Below are 22,472 nucleotides of genomic sequence, written 5' to 3'. Positions count from 1 at the left end.
GGCTGCAGCCTGACCCCAAAGATCTACGCTGCAATTTTTTAACCCTGCAGCCTCAGCCCCACAAGCCCAAGTCAGCTGATATAGGCCAGCCGCAGCCATGTCACAGGTCTTTTATTGCAGTGTAAACATACCCGTAGTTATGTTTTGTAAAAATTAGCTTAAATAGTTTAAGCCAATGTTTCTCAAACTGGGGTCTGTGGACCCCTGGGGGTCCGCAAGGGTACTCCTGGGGGTCCATGGGCCCCGCTGATCAACTCCTTCCCATCTGTCCCTCAACTCCTTCCCCTTCCTCCCAGCGCCTCCCGCATGCCGGGGAACAGCTGTTCAGCTGAGAGGCACTGGGAGGGAGGCAGAGGAGTGGGGATAGGGTGTGCTCAGGGGAGGGGGCGGAATCATGTCGGAGCCACCAGCCCACTGATCAACTTCTCCCCCTCCCTCCCAGTCCCTCCTGCATGCCTGGGAACAGCTGTTCAGTGGCATGCAGGAGGTGCTGGGAGGCAGGGGGAGGAAAGGGAATGGGGCACATTCGGGGAGGGGGCAGAAAGAGGTGGGGAAGAGGAGGGGCAGGGGTGGAGTGAGGGCAGGAAGAGGTAGGGTGGGGGTGGGACCTTGGAGGAAGGGGTGGAGTAGGGATGGGGCCTGGGGCTGAGCTGGGGGAATGGGGATCTGCAGAAATTTTTAAATCAAAATGGGGGTCCTAACGTTTGAGAACTGCTGGTTTAAGCTATTTTGAGCATCAAATTAGTGACTCTTGGTGGTTAACATATTTTTGTAATACTATAGTCTCAAACAAGAATTATCCTGGGCACATACAGTAAGACTCCTTGGTGTTTTTATCTGGAAGGAAAAAAAATTGAACACATAGCGGTGTCTATATACAGCTCTCATTCTGCAACAGAACTGCCAGTCAGAGATGCACGTAAAGATCAAAGGCAACATGTGGCTAGTACAATTTCCTGTAGGACCAGAAAAGCTTCTTTATGACTATTCTGGTTTATTGGATAAATGTGTAATTCTGTTTGTTACTGCATACACCCATTAAACTGGACAAGTCCCTTGGCCTGTTACATTTACCAAATGCCTCACCTAAAGTGACATGTCTCAAGGACCATGCAAGTTCTCATTTTACTTGTATCTGTTCGCAAAGGCCCTGTAATTCTTTATATGCTTCATTGTTTTTTCAAAACTAAAGCATCGCTTATACTAGTGATTGTGCACCCTAGGAGGAAAAGGCATTTCAGTGCCAAGCTGCCAAGGAGTTTTTATAAAGAACAATAAGCAAACAGACAAAACTAAAACTCTGAATAAGACATTAACAATGTCACTTAAAATATGTATTTGTAGCTTCTAGAATATTTTCCCCAGTACCCCAGAATTCCTCCCTGGATAGAAGAATGACCTTTTGGTTCAGGCACTACACTGGGACTTCCTCAGGCAAGTCACCTGATCTCCCTGTGCCTGGGTTCTCCATCTGTAAATGAGGATAATACTACTTCCCTATCTCCCTCACAGTGACGATGTGAGGATAAATACATTAATGTCTGAAAGAAATTCAGATGCTACAGACTGATCTCCTCCTCCATAACACCCATAGCGACTGGGGTGCCCTGTGTTTCTTTCATACCCTAGTGATGATTCCTATATGTGCTCTTCTTTCAACACCGTCCCCCTTAAGGTGAGATCGTTACAATCATTTTCCTGGGTGATGATGACTGTTTGGAACTCCCTCTAGAAGCTATCAGGCCACTGCTGCTCTTTCACTGACAAAAGGGTTCCCTCTTGAGATAGAACCTGTCCTTGACTAATACTAATCACAATAGCAGATGAAAGCTGTGATGCTGTTTTGTTTGATACTTATTTGGTTTTGAAATTGCCTAAATTATATCTGTTTTCAGGTTAATTATGCTAATAAGGGACACTTCTGAGTTGAGATCTTGTGTGTATAGGTTGTCACCAGCCAACTCAGGTAACAAACAGGGGTCATAATGGAAGAACAATCCAGGCATTTTTTCTATATGTGAGGGAATGATATTCTAATAGGTCTCATCTCAGGTTTGTATAATATTGGCCTAAGATACAACACCGTAATGGGTGTAGACAACTGGGGTGTTGAGAAACTCTCATGCCCTCCCACCCACACAACAGGGAGAGCATTAGTAAAGGAAATAATGTGTTTGAAACAGAAGCTTGTTTGGACAAACTTTTCCTGCTCCATAAAGTTATCTCTATCCCACAATTTTTGCATCTATTTTAAAAATCCCCAGCACCCACATGGGACTTGTCGCTGTCCGCCATCTCTGACAGAAGGGCGGAGCCTGCACAACTCTGCACTACTGTCATGAGCGTTGCAAACACAGGCCACGTGATCCTCTGGTATTTGCAGATGCAGAGTTGCTAGAATTGCTGTGGGGAACATGACAATTTTCTGGAGGGCAGATTGCTGTGGGACATCGCGAGAACCAATTTAAGGTTGTTGGTATTCGCAGCACAGCTGCAAATGGTGGAGCACTGCTTCTGGTCCTGAGAAACTAGCACTGACTGGTGGGATCACATTGTAATGGAAGCTTGAGATGACGAGCAGTGGCTGCAGAACGTTTGGATGCTTAAGGTCACATTTCTGGATTTGTGTGCCGAACTCATCCCAGCCCTCCAGCGCAGAGGCACCAAAATGAGAGCTGCACTGACAGTGGAGAAGCAAGTGGCAATCACACTGTGGAAACTTGGGAAGCTGGATTGCTACTTGTCAGTGAGAAATCATTCTGGAGTTGGAAAATCCACTGTGAGGGGTATTGTCATGCAAGAGTACAGGGCCACTAATTGTCTCCTGCTATGCAGGACTGTGACTCTGGGCAATGTGCAGGACATAGTAGATAGATTTGCAGCAGTAGGGTTCTTGAAATGCGATGGAGCAATATTCATCACTCATATCCTTATTTTGGCACCAGACCACATTGCCACAGAGTACATCAACAGAAAGTGCTGGTGGATCACCAGGGACACTTCACTGACATCAATATTGACTGATCAAGAAAGGTGCATGACACACACACCTTTAAGAACACAGGACTGTTCAGAAAGCTACAAGCAGGGACTTTCTTTTCCAACTGGTGGATTTCCATTGTTCTCTGTGATCTCTGGGTAGTGGAGTTCACAATTATGACCAGAGCTGTCAGTGTTGGGCACTGCAGGACAGCTACTGGAGGACTTTTAGGGTCAATACATGTAATGCAATGTCTACGTTGGTGATGTGTGACCTCAGTATATTGACATGGCTCAACGCCGCTCAGGGAGGTGGTGTTACTATGTTGGTGTAATGGGGAGTTTACATCAGTGGGAGACAAATGTAAATGTAGACCCAGGCACAACTAGTTCGATGCAAGGTGGCTTATGTTGACCTAACTTTGTAGTGTAAGACAGGCCTGTGTGATCTCTCTTTAGCTTGTTTGATAACCTCCCTGTTTTAACAAATGATTCTTATGATAAATATTGAATTTCTCTAATTCTCAAAAACTAGCACTTCAAAAGGTTGCATTATGTTAGTATCATGTGAGTAGAGCTGGTTGACAAATTTTGCTGAAATTTCTATGAAAATACAAGACAAATTTTGTGTGAAAATGTCCCATTTTTCAACCAGCTCTACATGTGTCAAACTGATGATGACATGAGAGCAGTGCTAGGTCAAGCTCTACATGGCTCAAATGAATTTAAGCACCTATATAATGTGGTTTACTTTAAAACAGAAGGGACTGCAAAAGTATTATTGTCAAGGTTCCTCCCCCACTCTGAACTCTAGGGTACAGATGTGGGGACCTGCATGAAAAACCTCCTAAGCTTATCTTTACCAGCTTAGGTCAAAACTTCCCCAAGGTACAAAATATTCCACCCGTTGTCCTTGGATTGGCCGCTACCACCACCAAAATAATACATGTTACTGGGGAAGAGCTGTTTGGATGCGTCTTTCCCCCCAAAATACTTCCCAAAACCTTGCACCCCACTTCCTGGACAAGGTTTGGTAAAAAGCCTCACCAATTTGCCTAGGTGACTACAGACCCAGACCCTTGGATCTTAAGAACAATGAACAATCCTCCCAACACTTGCACCCCCCCTTTCCTGGGAAATGTTGGATAAAAAGCCTCACCAATTTGCATAGGTGACCACAGACCCAAACCCTTGGATCTGAGAACAATGAAAAAGCATTCAGTTTCTTACAAGAAGACTTTTAATAAAAATAGAAGTAAATAGAAATAAAGAAATCCCCCCTGTAAAATCAGGATGGTAGATATCTTACAGGGTAATTTAGATTCAAAAACATAGAGAACCCCTCTAGGCAAAACCTTAAGTTACAAAAAAGATACACAGACAGAAATAGTTATTCTATTCAGCACAATTCTTTTCTCAGCCATTTAAAGAAATCATAATCTAACACATACCTAGCTAGATTACTTACTAAAAGTTCTAAGACTCCATTCCTGCTCTATCCCCGACAAAGACTATAGACAGACACACAGACCCTTTGTTTCTCTCCCTCCTCCCAGCTTTTGAAAGTATCTTGTCTCCTCATTGGTCATTTTGGTCAGGTGCCAGCGAGGTTACCTTTAGCTTCTTAACCCTTTACAGGTGAGAGGAGCTTTCCCCTGGCCAGGAGGGATTTCAAAGGGGTTTACCCTTCCCTTTATATTTATGACAATTATGCTCCGGTAAAATGCCAGACATAGAGCAATCTACTTCAGCCAGCTCCCAAAATTACCAACTCCACCAACGGGCCCAAAGTATCATACAGGCTGAGAAAACAATAGGAACTCCCAATAATTCCTCCCTCTCCCCAACTCTCCCCTTGAACACATTTCTGATGTCTTATATACGCTATCCCTCAGGGAATCAGCTGCCTGTTTCCCACAAGGTTCATCAGCATTCTTGGAGATAGCACCTGCAGATTTACCTATATGTTACCAGTGTGCAGGGAGGGGTTTTAACCACCTCTTTTGCAGTTTATGGGTTCCCTTCTGTCCATCACAGAGGCAACACAGGATATGCACTGTTTGCCTGTAGTTATAGATATTTGGTAATTGTTACAAAGAACAGTTCATCACAGTCCAAAAGAAAGGAACTAGTCTGTTTTGTCACTGTTCACTGTTTGATGTATGTAGGTCTAGGTTCCAGTTGCAGCAGAACAGCTCGGCACTGGAGGATGGAGTTGAGTGGTCAATAAGGAGGCTGGTGCCTCTCAGCTCTCCTTCATTTTAGGCTCATCTCATCTCTATCCAGCACAAATCTGGTGTTAGCTCACCTTCATCATTGTTAAAAATGTTATAACAGAAATATGGGATCAGGACATCTTAGTTACAGACAATATTATCTGTGATAAAACAACTAATCCCACAATGTATGACAGGCAGGGCCTTCAGTGCCTGGGCTCCAAAGCCAGGAACACCAGAATCCTAATCCTGGCATTGCCACTGGCTTATTAGCCACTGCAGGCACTCAGTACCTCTGAAAATCAGCTTACTTGGTTGCCTAATTTTAGGCACTTGCTTTTGGCCGTACTGTCTCTCTGTCTCGGTTTACTTATCTGTAAAAATACATACCTCAGAGAGGAGCTGAGAGTATTAAATCGATTGATATTTGAAAAAAGTCTCTGAAAAAGTACTGTCTTAAATATTATTTAAAAGTGAACTGGAATGCTTTTTAAAAATAGAAAACTGACTAAGATTCCAAATTATTAAGAGCATGTTTGTGTACAAGTTAAAATTTACAATAATAAATACATCTCTCTGTTCTTTGTATCTATCGAGACTTCAATTCTGAGATCAGGATCTTGTATTTCCTACGTCACAGTTAATGACTTCAATAAGGCCTAAAAGAATGCACTGCTGTAGGTCGGAATTATGTCAGCACCTATTGTAGAGGAAACAATGAACCCCATACTCACCTCCTAACTCCTGCCGATTTTTTTTTTTAAAAAGTCTGTTAGTTCCCCTTTAAGTCCCAATGGATTATTATTAGCTTGTCTTTTATTTTAGTTCTATATCATATTCTGAAGTTTAAAATTATAGCAACATAATGTTTAATCATATTCTTACCTTCTTCGTGGAACTGAAAGATTTTTAAAAATTTTACCGGAGTTCACTCTGTCAAGTGGCCATTCTTGGTAAGGAAAGGGGGCTGGAACAAACAGATCTGCATCTTAGGAAACAATACCATGAAACTTTTTTCATCACGAGACTCCATGACTCCGACCTCACAGGAGGAATTAACTTTATCTAGGGGTAACCCTTAGGATAATGCATTTCAAAGGAGGACTGGACTATAAAGTGCGGGGCCAAAACATCCCCAAAAGATCTCTCCCTATCCATCTCGCTCTCTCTTTCACCTAAGACGACAAAAGAAACAGCCATTTGACTTTGGGAAAGATCCTGGCCTGAAATTTGATCAGCCCTGTTGCTGGGAGCATGTGGTAATAATTTTAACTTGAACCAAGTCTAGCTTGTTAAGTTTTAGCTCTAGAAAGTGATTTATCTTTATTTCTCTTGTAACCATTTCTGACTTTAATGCCTTATATTTGTACTCACTTAAAACATATCTCTTTGTAGCTAAACAAACTTGTTTTATTCTTTAATCAAAACTAATCCAGTTTTGTGTTTAAACTGAATTGTTTGGATAACTCCAGTTAAAGTAGCAAATTCTTGGATATTGATCCCCTTGGAGGGGCAACGGACCTAAAATATCTCAACAGGAGAGTCAGAACCCATTTTTTGGGGGGAAATTTGGGAATGAGAGTGTGTTGGGGTCACCCTGCATGTGGTAACCATGGCTGGTGAAAGCCAGAGTGTGACGGATGTGTGGCTGGCAGGCTGCAGCTATACACAAACACTCAGGGTGTGACCTGCATGCTGAAAGGTTGTTGTGAGTGGCCCAGGTGGGAGCTACAGCAGCAAAGCACTGGGAGACACTCCACGTTGCAGGACCAGGGTGATGCTGCCCCTCACTGGTCAGTATTCCACTCGGAATATCATAACATAGGATAGACAATAAATTGAGCAAGTGGGAAAGTCAAATCGCTCCAATACTGAAAAGTAAGTATGCCACAACAGTTAATTGTAGTATTACTCATTACATACATTTCCAACCCATTTAGGATTATGAATCTCTTCTAATTTATTTAAGTAAACAATGCTGACTTGCCTGATTCTCAGTAATTCACAGGGAAACTTATCTTCCATGTCCATCGGTAACAAAACATGTAATTTGTCTTTGTTGTTAAAACTGGAAGTATGGGAATATATATTTTTAAGCATTAAATTGGAAAATTAGATAAAAAGGAAAAAAAATTAACATTCTATTGATGTCAGTCTGTTTTGAGAATTTAGCAAAACCAGTTCAAAGATTTGTATGTACTCAGCTTACATGAAGACCATTTAGTCCACCTTGCGGTTCAGGGCTGTTCCTTAACTTACATTTTTTAGTGTCTTGTCCAGTCTCATTTTATATGTCCTAAGAAATGGGGCTTCTTCCACTTGCCTTGGGAGATTATTCCATAGCCTAACAGCCGGCACAGGAAGTTTTTCTTGATTGTCAATTAATTTCTTCTTCCCTTTACTTCTAGCTATATCCCCATTCTAAATAATTCCTCTTCATTCCTGGGAATAAATCATGGAGCCCTTACTTAGTTCCTCTCCAGGTTACACTCTCAATAGGAGTTTTGGAAAGTGTAGGGGACAATTTCCTGGTGCAAGTGCTGGAGGAACCAACTAGGGACAGAGCTCTTCTTGACCTGCTTCTCACAAACAGGGAAAAATTAGTAGGAGAAGCAAAAGTGGATGGGAACCTGGGAGGCAGTGACCGTGAGATGGTCGAGCTCAGGAGCCTGACACAAAAAAGAAAGGAGAGCAGCAGAATATACACCCTGGACTTCAGAAAAGCAGACTTTGACTCCCTCAAGGAACTGATGGGAAGGATCCTGTTGAAGAATAACATGAGGGGGAAAGGAATCCAGGAGAGCTGGCTGTATTTTAAAGAATCCTTATTGAGGTTGCAGGAACCAAACCATCCCAATGTGTAGAAAGAATAGTAAATATGGCAGGCGACCAACTTGGCTTAAAAGTGAAATCCTTCCTGATCTTAAACACAAAAAAGAAGCTTACAAGTAGTGGAAGCTTAGACAAATGACCAGGGAGGAGTATAAAAATATTGCTCAGGCATGCAGGCCTGAACTCAGGAAGGCCAAATCACACTTGGAGTTGCAGCTAGCAAGGGATGTTAAGAGTAACAAGAAGGGTTTCTACAGGTATGTTAGCAACAAGAAGAAGGGGAGGCAACCTAGTGACAGAGGATGTGGAAAAAGCTAATGTACTCAATGCTTTTTTTGCCTCTATCTTCACAAACAAGGTCAGCTCCCAAACTACTGCACTGGGCAGCACAGTATGGGGAGGAAGTGACCAGCCCTCTGTGAAGAAAGAAGTGGCTCAGGACTATTTAGAAAAACTGGACAAGCACAAGTCCATGGGGCCGGATGCGCTGCATCCAAGGGTGCTAAAGGAGTTGGCGGGTGTGATTGCAGAGTCATTGACCATTATCTTTGAAAACTCATGGTAATCGGGCGAGGTTCCAGATGACTGGAAAAAGGCTAATGTAGTGCCCATCTTTAAAAAAGGGAAGGAGGAGGATCCAGGGAACTACAGGCCAGTCAGCCTCACCTAAGTCCCCGGAAAAATCATGGAGCAGATCCTCAAGGAATCAATTTTGAAGCACTTCGAGGAGAGGAAAGTGATCAGGAACAGTCAGCATGGATTCACCAAGGGCAAGTCATGCCTGACTAACCTAATTGCCTTCTATGACGAGATAAGTGGCTCTGTGGATGAGGGAAAAGGAGTGGACGTGTTATTCCTTGACTTTAGCAAAGCTTTTGACATGGTCCCCACAGTATTCTTGCCAGCAAGTTAAAGAAGTATGGGCTGGATGAATGGACTATAAGGTGGATAGAAAGCTGGCTAGATCGTCGGGCTGAATGGATAGTAATCAATGTCTCCATGTCTAGTTGGCAGCCAGTATCAAGCGGAGTGCTCCAAGGGTCGGTCCTGGGGCCGGTTTTGTTCAATATCTTCATTAATGATCCGGAGGATGGTGTGGATTGCACCCTCAGCAAGTTTGCAGATGACGCTAAACTGTGAGGAGAGGTAGATACGCTGGAGGGTAGGGATAGGATACAGAGGGCCCTAGACAAATTAGAGGATTGTGCCAAAAGAAATCTGATGAGGTTCAACAAGGACAAGTGCAGGGTCCTGGATTTAGGACAGAAGAATCCCATGCACTGCTACAGATTAGGGACTGAATGGCTAGGCAGCAGTTCTGCAGAAAAGGACCTAGGAGCTACAGTGGACAAGAAGCTGGATATGAGTCAACAGTGTGCCCTTGTTGCCAAGAAGGCTAACAGCATTTTGGGCTGTACAAGTAGGAGCATTGCCAGCAGATCGAGGGACATGATCATTCCCCTCTATTCGGCATTGGTGAGGCCTCATCTGGAGTACTGTGTCCAGTTTGGGGCCCCACACTACAAGAAGGATGTGGAAAAATTGGAAAGAGTCCAGCGGAGAGCAACAAAAATTATTAGGGGGCTGGAGCACATGACTTATGGGGAGAGGCTGAGGGAACTGGGATTATTTAGTCTGCAGAAGAGAAGAATGAGGGGGGATTTGATAGCTGCTTTCAACTACCTGAAAGGGGTTCCAAAGAGGATGGATCTAGACTGTTCTCAGTGGTAGCAGATGACAGAACGAGGAGTAATGGTCTCAAGTTGCAGTGTGGGAGGTTTAGGATGGATATTAGGAAAAACTTTTTCACTAGGAGAGTGGTGAAGCACTGGAATGGGTTACGTAGGGAGGTGGTGGAATCTCCTTCCTTAGAGGTTTTTAAGGTCAGGCTTGACAAAGCCCTGGCTGGGATGATTTAGTTGGAGATTAGGTCCTGCTTTGAGCAGGGGGTTGGACTAGATGACCCTCTGAGGTCCCTTCCAACCCTGATATTCTATGATTCACCTGAGTCAGGAGATTTTACAAACCAAGAGTCTGATTCTTCCATCCTTACTCAAATTGAGTAAAAGCTCACTCTGCCAGTAGTCCCAAAATCAGCAAGGCAATCCCACAATGTGGTTAAGGTTGGCAGAGTCAGGCCTTTAGTCAGTATTTCAGGATCTGGCCATTGGTGTTTAGATGTACCTTTCAAATACTTGAAGTATGAGGGGGATACCAAATATCTGATAAAGATCAAGGAGTTGCTTTCTGCTGGGAACATCTGGCAACTTTCACATCAAAAGTCTGCAATATGCGTTATCTCTGTGGGAATCAGGATAATAGTACCAAGGGAATAAAGTCAGTTCATAAAACCTTGCAAAACCCCAACTATTATATGGGAACTGATGTCTCCCACAATAGAACTTTGGCAATTCCTGTGTCAAATGTTTAATTTTTCTCAGAAGGCAGAGGACCAGGTCACTCTAGTTGATTTCCATTTGAATTTATTTGGAGCTATGAATTTTGAGCATGAATTGAAACATCCCATTTTTATTTTCCCCAGTACACCAGAATTTCTCCCTGGAAAGAAGAATGTCTGTTTCAGGCACTGCATACTAACACGGTACATTCAAACACAAGGAGCATGGCTGGAGGGCAGTACATGACTGGTAGGCCTAACACTGAGGTAGCTAAGCGCACCATAGAATAGTATCCGGAAATAGTGTAAGCAGTGATTCCAACCCCCCAATACGAAATGGTGAAAGAACTATCTCCATCCCTTTGAGCCTTTAAGATAGTGTGTAGACCCAGCGTGATTACTTTTGAAGGCCTCCTTTTCTCTCCTTTCCCTGGAGGCCTGCAATGGGGGAACTCACAGCCAGAACACTCCCTTGGCCAGGACTAGGTGTTGCAGAGGCTATTCTACTCTAGCACCACCTATTGTCTGCCACTCTGGTTCTGTAACTGTCTGCAGCTTCTGTGGCCCAGCCCCCTGGCCAGGTCACCTTTCAAGTTCAGTCCTCTTTTGGGGTATCCAAGTCCAGCTCTAACCAGTCGAGCCCTAACCTGTTTTTTGTTACTTGGCCTCTTCGAAGTCCTCTCACCCAGCTCTGCCTCGATCCGCAGCAAGTCTTTCCAAAGTCAAACAGAACTCAATGGAATCACACTCTTCTTTTCAGAGTAACGGTCCCAGGACTTCTCCCTGGGGTCCATCAGTAAAACTCATGTCAAACCAAACAGCGCTGGAGCATCTTTTGCCCTTCTCTGGGCTTGAGTGTCCCATCCCTCTAGACTCCTCTTCAGGAACACTGGCCTCAAGGACTGCCACGCTGGAGCCTTTCCAGCCACAACTCAGCTCAACTGCTCTCCTCTTCAGGCAACTCCCACTGCTGGGCTTTCCTTCTTTTAAATCTAACACTTGATTCAGGTGTAGTGGGCAGGGCTAATTGCATAAGGCTAGCTGACCTGAGGCCTCCTGGCCCTGGCCTCTTTATCTCTCAGTGCCTTCATTTCTGACTATATGAAACCTAGATTCCCTTAATCCTTTGACAGTGCTTCCACAGCAGCTTTCGGTTTCAGTGTCCTCTTCTTTTACTACCCACCCCAACCTCTGGACATTCCCAAGGAAATATGGTAGGGTGACAGGCTTCTCTCCTGCCTATTCCACTTCCAGATCCTCCCTCTTCCTTTTCCATTCCTTCTCTTCTTTTATATGTAAGATATCTTGAGTTTAGTAAGGCTTTTGACTCAATCCCACATGGCATTCTCATTTGCAAACTAGAGAAATGTGGTCTAGATGAAATAGAGGTGGGTACACAACAGGTTGGAAATCCATACTCACAGAGAAGTTATCAATGGTTTGCTGTCAAACTGGAAGGGTGTATCTAATGGGATCCCACTGGGATCAGTCCAGAGTCTGGTACTATTCAATATTTTCATTAAGGACTTGCATAATGGAGTAGAGAGTAAGCTTATAAAATTTGTAGGTGACACCAACCTGGGAGGGGTTGCAAGCACTTTGAGACAGGATTAAAATTCAAAATGACCTTACTGTATTAGAGAATTGGTCTGAAATCAACAAGATGAAATTCAATAAAGAGAAGTATGAAGTATTTTACTGAGGAAGGAAAAATCAAATGCACAGCTACAAAATGGGGAATAATTGGCTAGGCAGTCATACTGCTGAAAAGGCTCTGGGGTTTATAGAGAAACACAAATTGAATATGAGTCAACAGTATGATGCAGTTGTGAAAAAGGCTAATATGCTGGGGTGTATTAACAAGAGTGTTGTATGTAAGACATGGGAGGTAATTATCCCACTCTATTTGGCACTGAGGAGGCCTCCGCTGGTGTACTGTGTCCAGTTCTGGGTGCCATATTTTAGGAAAGGATGGACAAATCAGATTGAGTCCACAGGAAAGCAACAAAAATGATAAAAGGTTTAGAAAATTAGACCTATGAGGAAAGGTACACAAAACTGGGCATGTTTAGTCTTGAGAAAAGAAGACTGAGGGAGGACCTGATAACAGTCTTCAAATATGTTAAGGGTTGTTATAAAAAAGTTGGTGATCAATTGTTCTTCATGTCCACTGAAGGTAGGGCAAGAAGTAATGGGCTTAATCTGCAGCAAGGAAGAGTTAGTTAGATATTTTTTCCTAATATCTAACCTATAAAGATTGTTAAACTCTGGACTCGTAGGCACCAGCTCAACCCCCTGCTCCGCCCCAGGCCCTACCCTCCACCCGACCCCTTCTCCCAAACCTCCACCCCATCCCGCTTTTCCCCACCCCCCTGCTCCACCCCAGGCCCTTCCCCCTCATCCCACCCCTTCTCCTAGGTCCCCACCCCGCCTCTTCCCCCCTGCTCTGCCTCTTCCCCACCTCTTCCCACCCAGTTCCGCCCCCTCCCCTGAGAATGCCTCATCCCCGCTCCTCCCCCTTCCTCCCAGAGTCTCCTGCATGCCGCGAAACAGCTGATTCCAGTGGGCAGTAGGTGCTGGGAGGGAGTGGGAATAGTTGATTGGTGGGGGCCGACAGCGGGCAGGAGGTGCTGGAAGGAAGGGGGGCAGCTGGCTGCCAGTGGGTGTTAAGCACCCGTGGCACCTATGCCTGGGCTGGGGTCAACTAGCAGCAAAAGGGGGCCTCTCGGTGGGGCCACGCAGGACTGTTTGAGGAGGCACAGCCTTCCCCAGCCTATTATACACGCTGCCCATGTATGTCTTCCTGTTGAAAATGTTTAGAGAACAAAAAAGTAATATATCATCATTAGTTAGCAATATATACTAGAAAATCTAGCAAGTTCAACCATGTTCATGAATGATGTGTACATATATAAATTATATTGAAATGAAATTATCCCACCCAAAGGCTCCTAAAATGTTTTGACCTCAATTCATTAACCCTGGGTGTTCCAAGGCTTTTATTAGAAATTTTATTAGAAAATGACATTACAAGCTGTAATGAAATATAGGTCTTAGGAAAGATCAGAGCTGGAGAATGCCATAAGCCCGGAATTAACCCGGAGGATATATCCTGCAATAGTCCTAGCCAAAGTTCAAATTGAAGCAGTTGAGGGCCAGATTCCGATTTTTGCTAAAATGATGTAAATCCAACCGGGTGAACTTCAACGGAGTTCCTTTGGATTTAGGCTTCTGGGCCTGAGATCAGAATTCATTCTTGACGGAGTCTTGAAAGCTGGCCAAGTCCATCACTGGCAAATATGACATGGAAAGCAGGGGGGAATGAAAGTATAGGATTGCAACAGTATAGTAACTTGTTTGGTACATTGCGAATTCCACTGGAAATTCTGTCAAATATGTTCTATATAATTTTTAGCTCAGGGAAAACAGATATAGCAGGGCTGGGATTATATTCTCTTTAATGTTTTTACTTTCATTTTTTTTATTGTTGATGCTGTACTGTGGTCATTATTAAATAGAGCTGGTCAGAAAAAAAAATCCTGCAGAAAGTTTAGACAAAAGTGAAAAAAAATTGTTCAAGTTTTCCATGTAAAATTTAGACTTTTTGAGGAATAAGTGAGTAGAAAAGTTTTCAGTTTTGGCCAAAATGCTTTTGTTGAAAAACCAAAAATGTTGGGGCTTTCAACTTTCTGATGAAAATGTGGAATTTTCCGCAGAAAGAAGAAACTTTTTCTTTTTGTCATTTCATCAAAAACTCAATTTTGCATCAAAAATCAGTTTTGATGGGAACATTTTTGACCAAATATACTATTAAAGTACTTAATGTTCTTATTACCCAGTGGCCTACTCTTCTGAATCTCCAGAAATCAAGCATTGTTAGCATTCTGTGCAAGGTGCTGTAAATTGATCTTATTCCCACAATCTTACTGTAGAATTAGATTTGTAGGAATGGGTTCTCTAGAGTTTCTATTTCAATACTGCACATGGGTGGCAGATATTTAGAGATTCCAAACATGCTACTCTTGCTTTCTTTGTGCTTTCTTATATCCCCAGACAACATCATGGAGCACTTTAGGTCCAATCCTGAGGTCTTTATCAGTACTTATTTGGGAAATCTTTCCTTTGATTCTATGATATCTCTGTCCTAGATAGTTATATGACCTTCATCACTGTAGCCTCTGAGTACCTACTAGCGTATGGGAGTTTTGCCTCCTAAGGGCTGAAAGTCACAGTCCTGCTCCAAACCCACTTTTAGGCACAGAGGTAATGAACTTGGGTAAGAACTGAAAAGGTCAACATACACACAAGAGAGAGCAGAGACACCTCTGCATGGGTTTAGATATGCTCGGAGCATGTCTGCTGGATTAGGCCCCACAGGGGAGAGAGCTGTGGGAACCCCTAGTTTGTGAATCTGCTGGGGTTTAGGTTTGAGTTAGGTACCAAGTTGCTGGGCACTGTCAGAACTGAGGCAGCGGTGCCCATTCCCTGCCACCGAAATTCAGGCACCTCAGGGACATTAACAGAGGAAACATAGGTGCTTAGAGACTTTAGGTGCCTCTAAGATTAGGCAGCAGGTGAGCAGGGGGGGTTGTGAATGACAGTGGTGCCTAAATGTTGGACTTAGGCACTTAGAGTGGCAGCAGGGCACCTGCATCCCCCTTGGTGTCTACTGTGAAATGAGTTGTGTCAAAAATATAAAGGGAAAGGTAAACACCTTTAAAATCCCTCCTGGCCAGAGGAAAAATCCTTTCACCTGTAAAGGGTTAAGAAGCTAGGATAACCTCGCAGGCACCTGACTAAAATGACCAATGAGGAGACAAGATACTTTCAAAAGCTGGGGGGAGGGAGAAAACAAATCTGTCTGTCTGTCTGTCTGTCGCTTTTGCCGGGGACAGAGCAGGAATGGAGTCTTAGAATTTAGTAAGTAATCCAGCTAGGTCTGTGTTAGATTATGATTCCTTTAAATGGCTGAGAAATTAAGCTGTGCTGTATAGAATGGATATTCCTGTCTGTGTGTCTTTTTGTAACTTAAGGTTTTGCCTAGAGGGATTCTCTATTTTTTTAATGTAATTACTCTGTAAGGTATTTACCAACCTGATTTTACAGAGATGATTCTTTTCATTGTTACTTCTATTAAAATTTTTCTTTTCAAGAACTGAATGCTTTTTTCATTGTTCTTAAGATCCAAGGGTTTGAGTCTGTGGTCACCTATGCAAATTGGTGAGGATTTTTACCAAACCTTCCCCAGGAAGTGGGGTGCAAGGGTTGGGAGCATTTTGGGGGGTAAAGACGTTTCCAAACAATGCTTTTCTAATAAAATAAACCCAGATAAATGTTTGGTGGTGGCAGTGGAAGTCCAAGGGCAAAGGGTAAAATAGTTTGTACCTTGGGGAAGTTTTAACCTAAGCTGGTAAAAGTAAGCTTAGGAGGTTTTCATGCAGGTCCCCACAACTGTACCCTAGAGTTCAGAGTGGGGAAGGAACCTTGACAAGTTAGTAGTCTCATCTCAGTTTCTAATCGACAGGGATCCACACTTCTAAAAAATGCCATCAAAATCAGTGCCCTTGATGACAGTCACATAAGAAAAGCCAAGGACAAAATGGCCTTAAGCACTAATTTGCCCTTTCAGACTCCTACAGGTGATCCCTGGAGATCCAGACTGAGGCACATTGATAGAGTAATGTGGAAAAACTGCCCAAGCTGTACCTGTTCTTTAGCTAGAGAACTTCATTCTCCATGGCTGTTGAGCCAGCGCTACGCATAGTTTTTGGGGGGAATATATTAGTTAAAATATTCAAGATTGGACCTATAACTTGTTAGTAACATTTCTTATTTGTACAGATACAAAAAGAATGTGAGATTACAGATAAAACTCTGTCTGCTTGTTTTTCTGGCTTTTAGTTAATTTAACAATAACTTTTTAATTGGGAAGCTTCACATCTGTTTTTTTAAGAAAACACCCATAGGGATATCACACCACTTCTGGTATTTGACTCCTACAAAATCTATTTCCTGGTGAACAACAATTATTAATGAAATACATATCTAAATCCCTTCTCACTTTCTCTTGAATATCAGGCACAACTTACTTTAGAAAATAAGATAAGACTATATAAAAAAAGGCCAATGTACCTTCTTCTTTGTTTTTATCTTCTTCTCTCTATATACATCTGTTTCCCTTCACCGCCATCCATGTATGCTTTGAAGCAGCAAAGCACTTAAAACATATAATTGAAGACAATGGGCTTGCTCAGGTGTCTAAAGCTATGCATATGCTTTAGTCCTTTACTGGATCAGTGCCTTAATTCTTCCCTGCACCGATATATATTTTTTGCTTCACTGACCTTTCGTGATACCTCGGACCCTCTCTTGCGCCCACTGAAGTAAATGGAATCACAATCAGGTGATTATTCTATACTTTTTACCCATTATAAGGAGAGATTTGCTTAAACGTGGCTTACTCCTAATCATTCTGAGTTGATTGCCCCCTTTTTTGTGATCTTAGCCAAATAATGTTTTGGATGAATCATTAACGGCAATTTTCTTCATAATTCTTCAAACTTGAATTACCACAAAGACTTCATTTGCCTGTGGTCGGGACATAACCTAAACCTTTTACGGATAGTATTGAATGACTCTTCCCTTTTGTAATGTGTTACACTACCTCAGGGACAATGAGTGCATTTGCTCTTAAATTGCATTAATTCCATGTTTATTCTCTCTCGAGTCTTCTACAGTTAACATTAGTATATCCTGAATGATAAGGGAGCATTTGAACTGCATGCATACAAGTTCCTCGCTATAATAATGATTGTTTAAATTTTAAAAGGCTGCTGACTCTTTTGGCTCCCTACTTCATCAGCTGCTCCCCATTACCACAATGATTATTGCTTCAGAATAGAAGTCTTCCAACAATATTTTTGTCAATGAGAGGGGTGTTAAATTCTGGGATTCGGTCAAATCCAGGCATCTCTCTGGAGAAACACATTAGAGTAGAAAAGATTGGCATGCTATTTACAGGTCATTGAGACATGGGGGTCTTTTTTTAAATATAAGGAAAACACCACATATCTACAAACTGGCAGATTGTACTGATATCACTCCATGTTAGTGTTCTGTTGCTATTAACATTTATAATAATGAGCATTTTTTCTCTCTCCACTTGGTTTAATTTTTCAGTAGATTTAAACTTGGATAAGGTCATGGAGGATAAGTCTATCAATGGCTATTAGCCAAGATGATCAGGGATGCAACCCGATGCTCCTGGTGTCCCTAGATCTCCAAATGCCAGAAGCTGGGACTAGATGGCAGTAGATGGATCATTTGATAAATTGCCCTGCTCTGTTCATTCCGTTTCAGGCATCTGGCACTGGCTGCTGTCAAAGACAGGATACTGGGCTAGGTGGACCATTCGTCTGACTCAGTATGGCTGTTCTTATGTTCTTATTTGTAATGACAATCTTCTATTTTATACCTAAGTGTTTAAAAAAGTGACTGGGAAGTGCTCTCTTTGCCTGTACATTTCAGACGAATGTTGGGTGCTTTAGTAAATTAGGGTAGACTATTATGATAGAGAGAAAGCTGAGCCAGAAAAAAAAATTGCTTGAGATTGTGGTCTGTATTTTGCATCACTGATACTTAATCCTTACACGGCACTTTTCATCCACAGATGTCTCAACAGTGTACAAAAGAACGTATCATGATCCCATTTTACAGAAGGGAAAACTGAGGCACACAGAGACGTGAAGTGTCTTAAGGTCAAATAGTCATTGTCAGCTGGGAATATAATCTAGGCCTCCTATCTCCCAATCAGAACCCTAGACACGGTGACTTAGATTTCTGTGGAAAGAGGGTTGTGAAACTGTTGTCTGTGTATACATGCTGTGTAGTGTTATAAAGCCTAACTGCCTTCTTGCTGTGTACCAGAATGTGCTAAGGAGACTCGTACTAATTATTGAGCCGCATTAACTCTCCTTCTGTGTCTTCCAGACTCATTAGAGAGGACAAGTAGGGCAGTATTGAGTGGAAGACCAATGACAGCACGGCTACTGATGCAAAGTAATGTTAATATGCTGTCACCCTTTTGTTTACACATATCTGTTGGATGTGTAATGTTTTCTAGATCCGTTATGTGGCTCAGCTGTATTGGCTTACTAATTTAGATTGACAAGTTTCAGAGTAGCAGCTGTGTTAGTCTGTATTCACAAAAAGAAAAGGAGTACTTGTGGTACCTTAGAGACTAACCAATTTATTTGAGCGTAAGTTTTTGTGAGCTACAGCTCACTGCATCGGATGCATAAAGTGGAAAATACAGTGAGGAGATTTATATACACACAGACCATGAAAAAATGGGTGTTTATCATACACATTGTAAGGAGAGTGATCACTTAAGATGAGCTATTACCAGCAGGAGAGTGGGGTGGGGGAGAGAAAACCTTTTGAAGTGATAATCAAGGTGGGCCATTTCCAGCATATTTCCAGGAGTTAACAAGAACGTCTGAGGAACCGGGGTGGGGGGGGAAATAAACAAGGGGAAATACATTTACTTTGTATAATGACTCAACCACTCCCAGTCTCTATTCAAGCCTAAATTAATTGTATCCAATTTGCAAATTAATTCCAATTCAGCAGTCTCTCATTGGAGTCTGTTTTCGAAGTTTTTTTGTTGAATAGTCACTTTTAGATCAGAAATCGAGTGACCAGAGAGATTGAAGTGTTCTCCGACTGGTTTATGAATGTTATAATTCTTGGCATCTGATTTGTGTCCATTTATTCTTTTACGTAGAGACTGTCCACTTTGACCAATGTAGATGGCAGAGGGGCATTGCTGGCACATGATGGCATATGTCACACTGGTAGCTGTGCAGGTGAACGAGCCTCTGATAGTGTGGCTGATGTGATTAGGCCCTGTGATGGTGTCCCCTGAATAGATATGTGGGCACAGTTGGCAACGGGCTTTGTTGCAAGGATAGGTTCCCGGATTAGTGATTCTGTTGTGTGGTGTGTGGTTGCTGGTGAGTATTTGCTTCAGAAATGTGCTGGAAATGGCCCACCTTGATTATCACTTCAAAAGGTTTTCTCTCCCCCCATCCCACTCTCCTGCTGGTAATAGCTCATCTTTTGTGATCATTCTCCTTACAATGTGTATGATAAACACCCATTTTTTCATGGTCTGTGTGTATATAAATCTCCTCACTGTATTTTCCACTTTATGCATCCGATGAAGTGGGCTGTAGCGCACGAAAGCTTATGCTCAAATAAATTGTTTAGTCTCTAAGGTGCCACAAGTACTCCTTTTAATTTAGATTGAAAGTTCCTTGGGTCAAAGCCCAGGTCTTCCTCTATGATTTGCTCAGTGCTGAGCAAATAAATAAACCAGTATAAAGACATAAGTCATGTGCACAGCAATGTAAATCACTTGTATCAAAGATCTTGGGAGACAGGCCAGTCCTCGCTTACAGACCACGCCCCCAACCTGAAGCAAATACTCACCAGCAACCACACAACAAAAACACTAACCCAGGAACCTATCCTTGCAACAAAGCCCGTTGCCAACTCTGTCCACATATCTATTCGAGGGACACCATCATTGGACCTAATCACATCAGCCACACCATCAGAGGCTCATTCACCTGCACATCTACCAATGTGATATATGCCATCATGTGCCAGCAATGCCTCTCTGCCACGTACATTGGCCAAACCAGACAGTCTCTACGTAAAAGAATAAATGGACACAAATCAGACATCAAGAATTATAACCTTCTAAAACCAGTTGGAGAACACTTCAACCTCCCTGGTCACTCAATTACAGACCTAAAAGTCTCAATTCTTCAATAAAAAAACTTCAAAAACAGACTCCAATGAGAAACTGCAGAGCTGGAATTAATTTGCAAACTGGACACCATTAAATTAGCTTTGAATAAAGACTGGGAGGGGATAGGTCATTACACAAAGTAAAAACTATTTCCCCATGCTAATTTTCCCACTACACCTTCTTGTCAACTGTTTGAAATGAGCCATCCTGATTATCACTACAAGTTCTTTTTCTCCTGCTGATAATAGCCCACCTTAATTGATTAGTCTCATTAAGAGTTGGTATGGCAACACCCATTTTTTCATGTTCTCTCTGTGTGTGTGTGTGTGTATATATATATATCTTCCTACTGTATTTTCTACTGCATGCATCTGATGAAGTGGGCTTTAGCCCACAAAAGCTTATGCCCAAATAAATTTGTTAGTCTCTAAGGTGCCACAAGTACTCCTCGTTCTTTTTTTTTACATCAAAGAGTAACACAGACTGTAATGTTCAAAAGAGTTTGGAAAAGAAATGTGCTTTAATAAGTGGTTAAGAGACAAAAGTAGAAGCCAAAATTCCTGGGTTATTTTTCCCAGCACTGCCAATCTTATATTGTTTAACCTAAGGTAGAAGTGTTGCAAATAATTTCATAGGACTGAGCATCTAAAAAAATTACCATATAAAGGAGGAGAATGTTATCTTCCATAGAATTGTCTTTTTGAAGTATCTGAGCACAATCTATTTAATAACTAATGATAATAACCCTGCAGCCCTTATTCAAAGAAACTCCCATTGAAGGCAATGTGAGTACTAAATCCGGAGTTCTGCTTATGCACTGTTAGTAGTGTTAGCCCCTTACCGCAAGTATTATACTTCCACACCAGCACAACTGATCAGTGGAATGATTTAATGCATGGTGGAAGGAAGGTAAAGGGGCTCTGAATGTGACCTATGAGCAAATGGTACAGGACTGCTCAGGGGAAGTCAGCATTTTCATGCAGATTACCTCCCCAGTGCCCCTGAAAAACTTTCCTCAGACCTTGCCCTTCTCTTCTTTCCCATGCCCAGGGAGAGTGAGGCTCCCATCTAAATCTGCTACTTTGGGGTTGGAAATGGGAGGGCTTATTGGGAGGTTGCTTTCTTCCCTCTCTGGTTACTAGAAAGTAAAATGAGTTACATCTTATTCCACCCATAGATGACAGATCCATTACTTGCCTTGGGCTACATTGCCAGTCAGTCTCCCCAGAATACTAATAGATAGGAATGAACCAACTTTCGGGTGCTGAGGAAGAATTCTGCATGCTCAATACCTCCTCAGCACCATCATTCAGGCCCCCGATGAGGTAGAGGGCAAGACTGGGTATTTGCAAAAATCTTATGCAATTACTCTGAAAAAGTGGAAGAAGGCTCCAGGATTTCATTAGACCTCTCCAACTGTGGAGCCCAACCAAGGACAATTCCAGTGAGCTCTCAGTTATGGAAACAAGTAAGGCCAGGATTTATCTCCAAGTCAGTGCTGCAGGATTGGGTCCAAATTGGGTTTTGCATGTGTGAGCACTGCAGAATGTGGTCCTAGTTTGGTAGTAAAGAAAAACCGTCTTCCAAGTAGTACACTATTTACTCACAAATTAGGAAGTGACTAGTGGGGGGGGGGGGGGAATGCTTCTTTCCAACACATCTGTTTCTTATCAGGAAATCAGATCCAAGTCCTTGCTGATTCTTGCATCATGCCACTTATTCCAGTGGTTCCGTCTAAACTTTTTGAAACTGCTGTTATCCCATCATCACCACATGAATAGTGGAGTGCAGAGACACCAGTCTGGTCTCACTTCAGATTGATTTCAGTAGGAGCAGGAGCCTTTAAGGGCAAAACTCCAAATGACTTCAATAGAGCAGAAATTAGTGCTCTATCACACTTGAGTGATGATATTTATAATATTTAGTGGAAAGCAAACTGCATATTCTTTGTATTATGATATACATCCCACATGAACTATACATAATATGAAGTAATTTAAAATTTGTTCAGTCCTGAAAACCTTATGTGCATGTAACATTAAAAATCAATGCAGAGTTTGCCTGACCCTGACTCTCCAGATCCTGGTATTTATTAATGGTCTTCTGTATTTGTTTTTGAAAAAAACAACCACTTATATAATGCTTCTCAAACAAATCCAGAAGTTTATTGAAGTAAGTTTATACATTTTAAATGAGCAATTATTTATTCATTGGTTGAAAACAGGAAGAA

Source organism: Eretmochelys imbricata, chromosome 1, assembly GCF_965152235.1.
Source record: "Eretmochelys imbricata isolate rEreImb1 chromosome 1, rEreImb1.hap1, whole genome shotgun sequence".
NCBI classification, from domain to species: domain Eukaryota; kingdom Metazoa; phylum Chordata; order Testudines; family Cheloniidae; genus Eretmochelys; species Eretmochelys imbricata.
Note: the sequence above shows the minus strand (reverse complement) of the source record.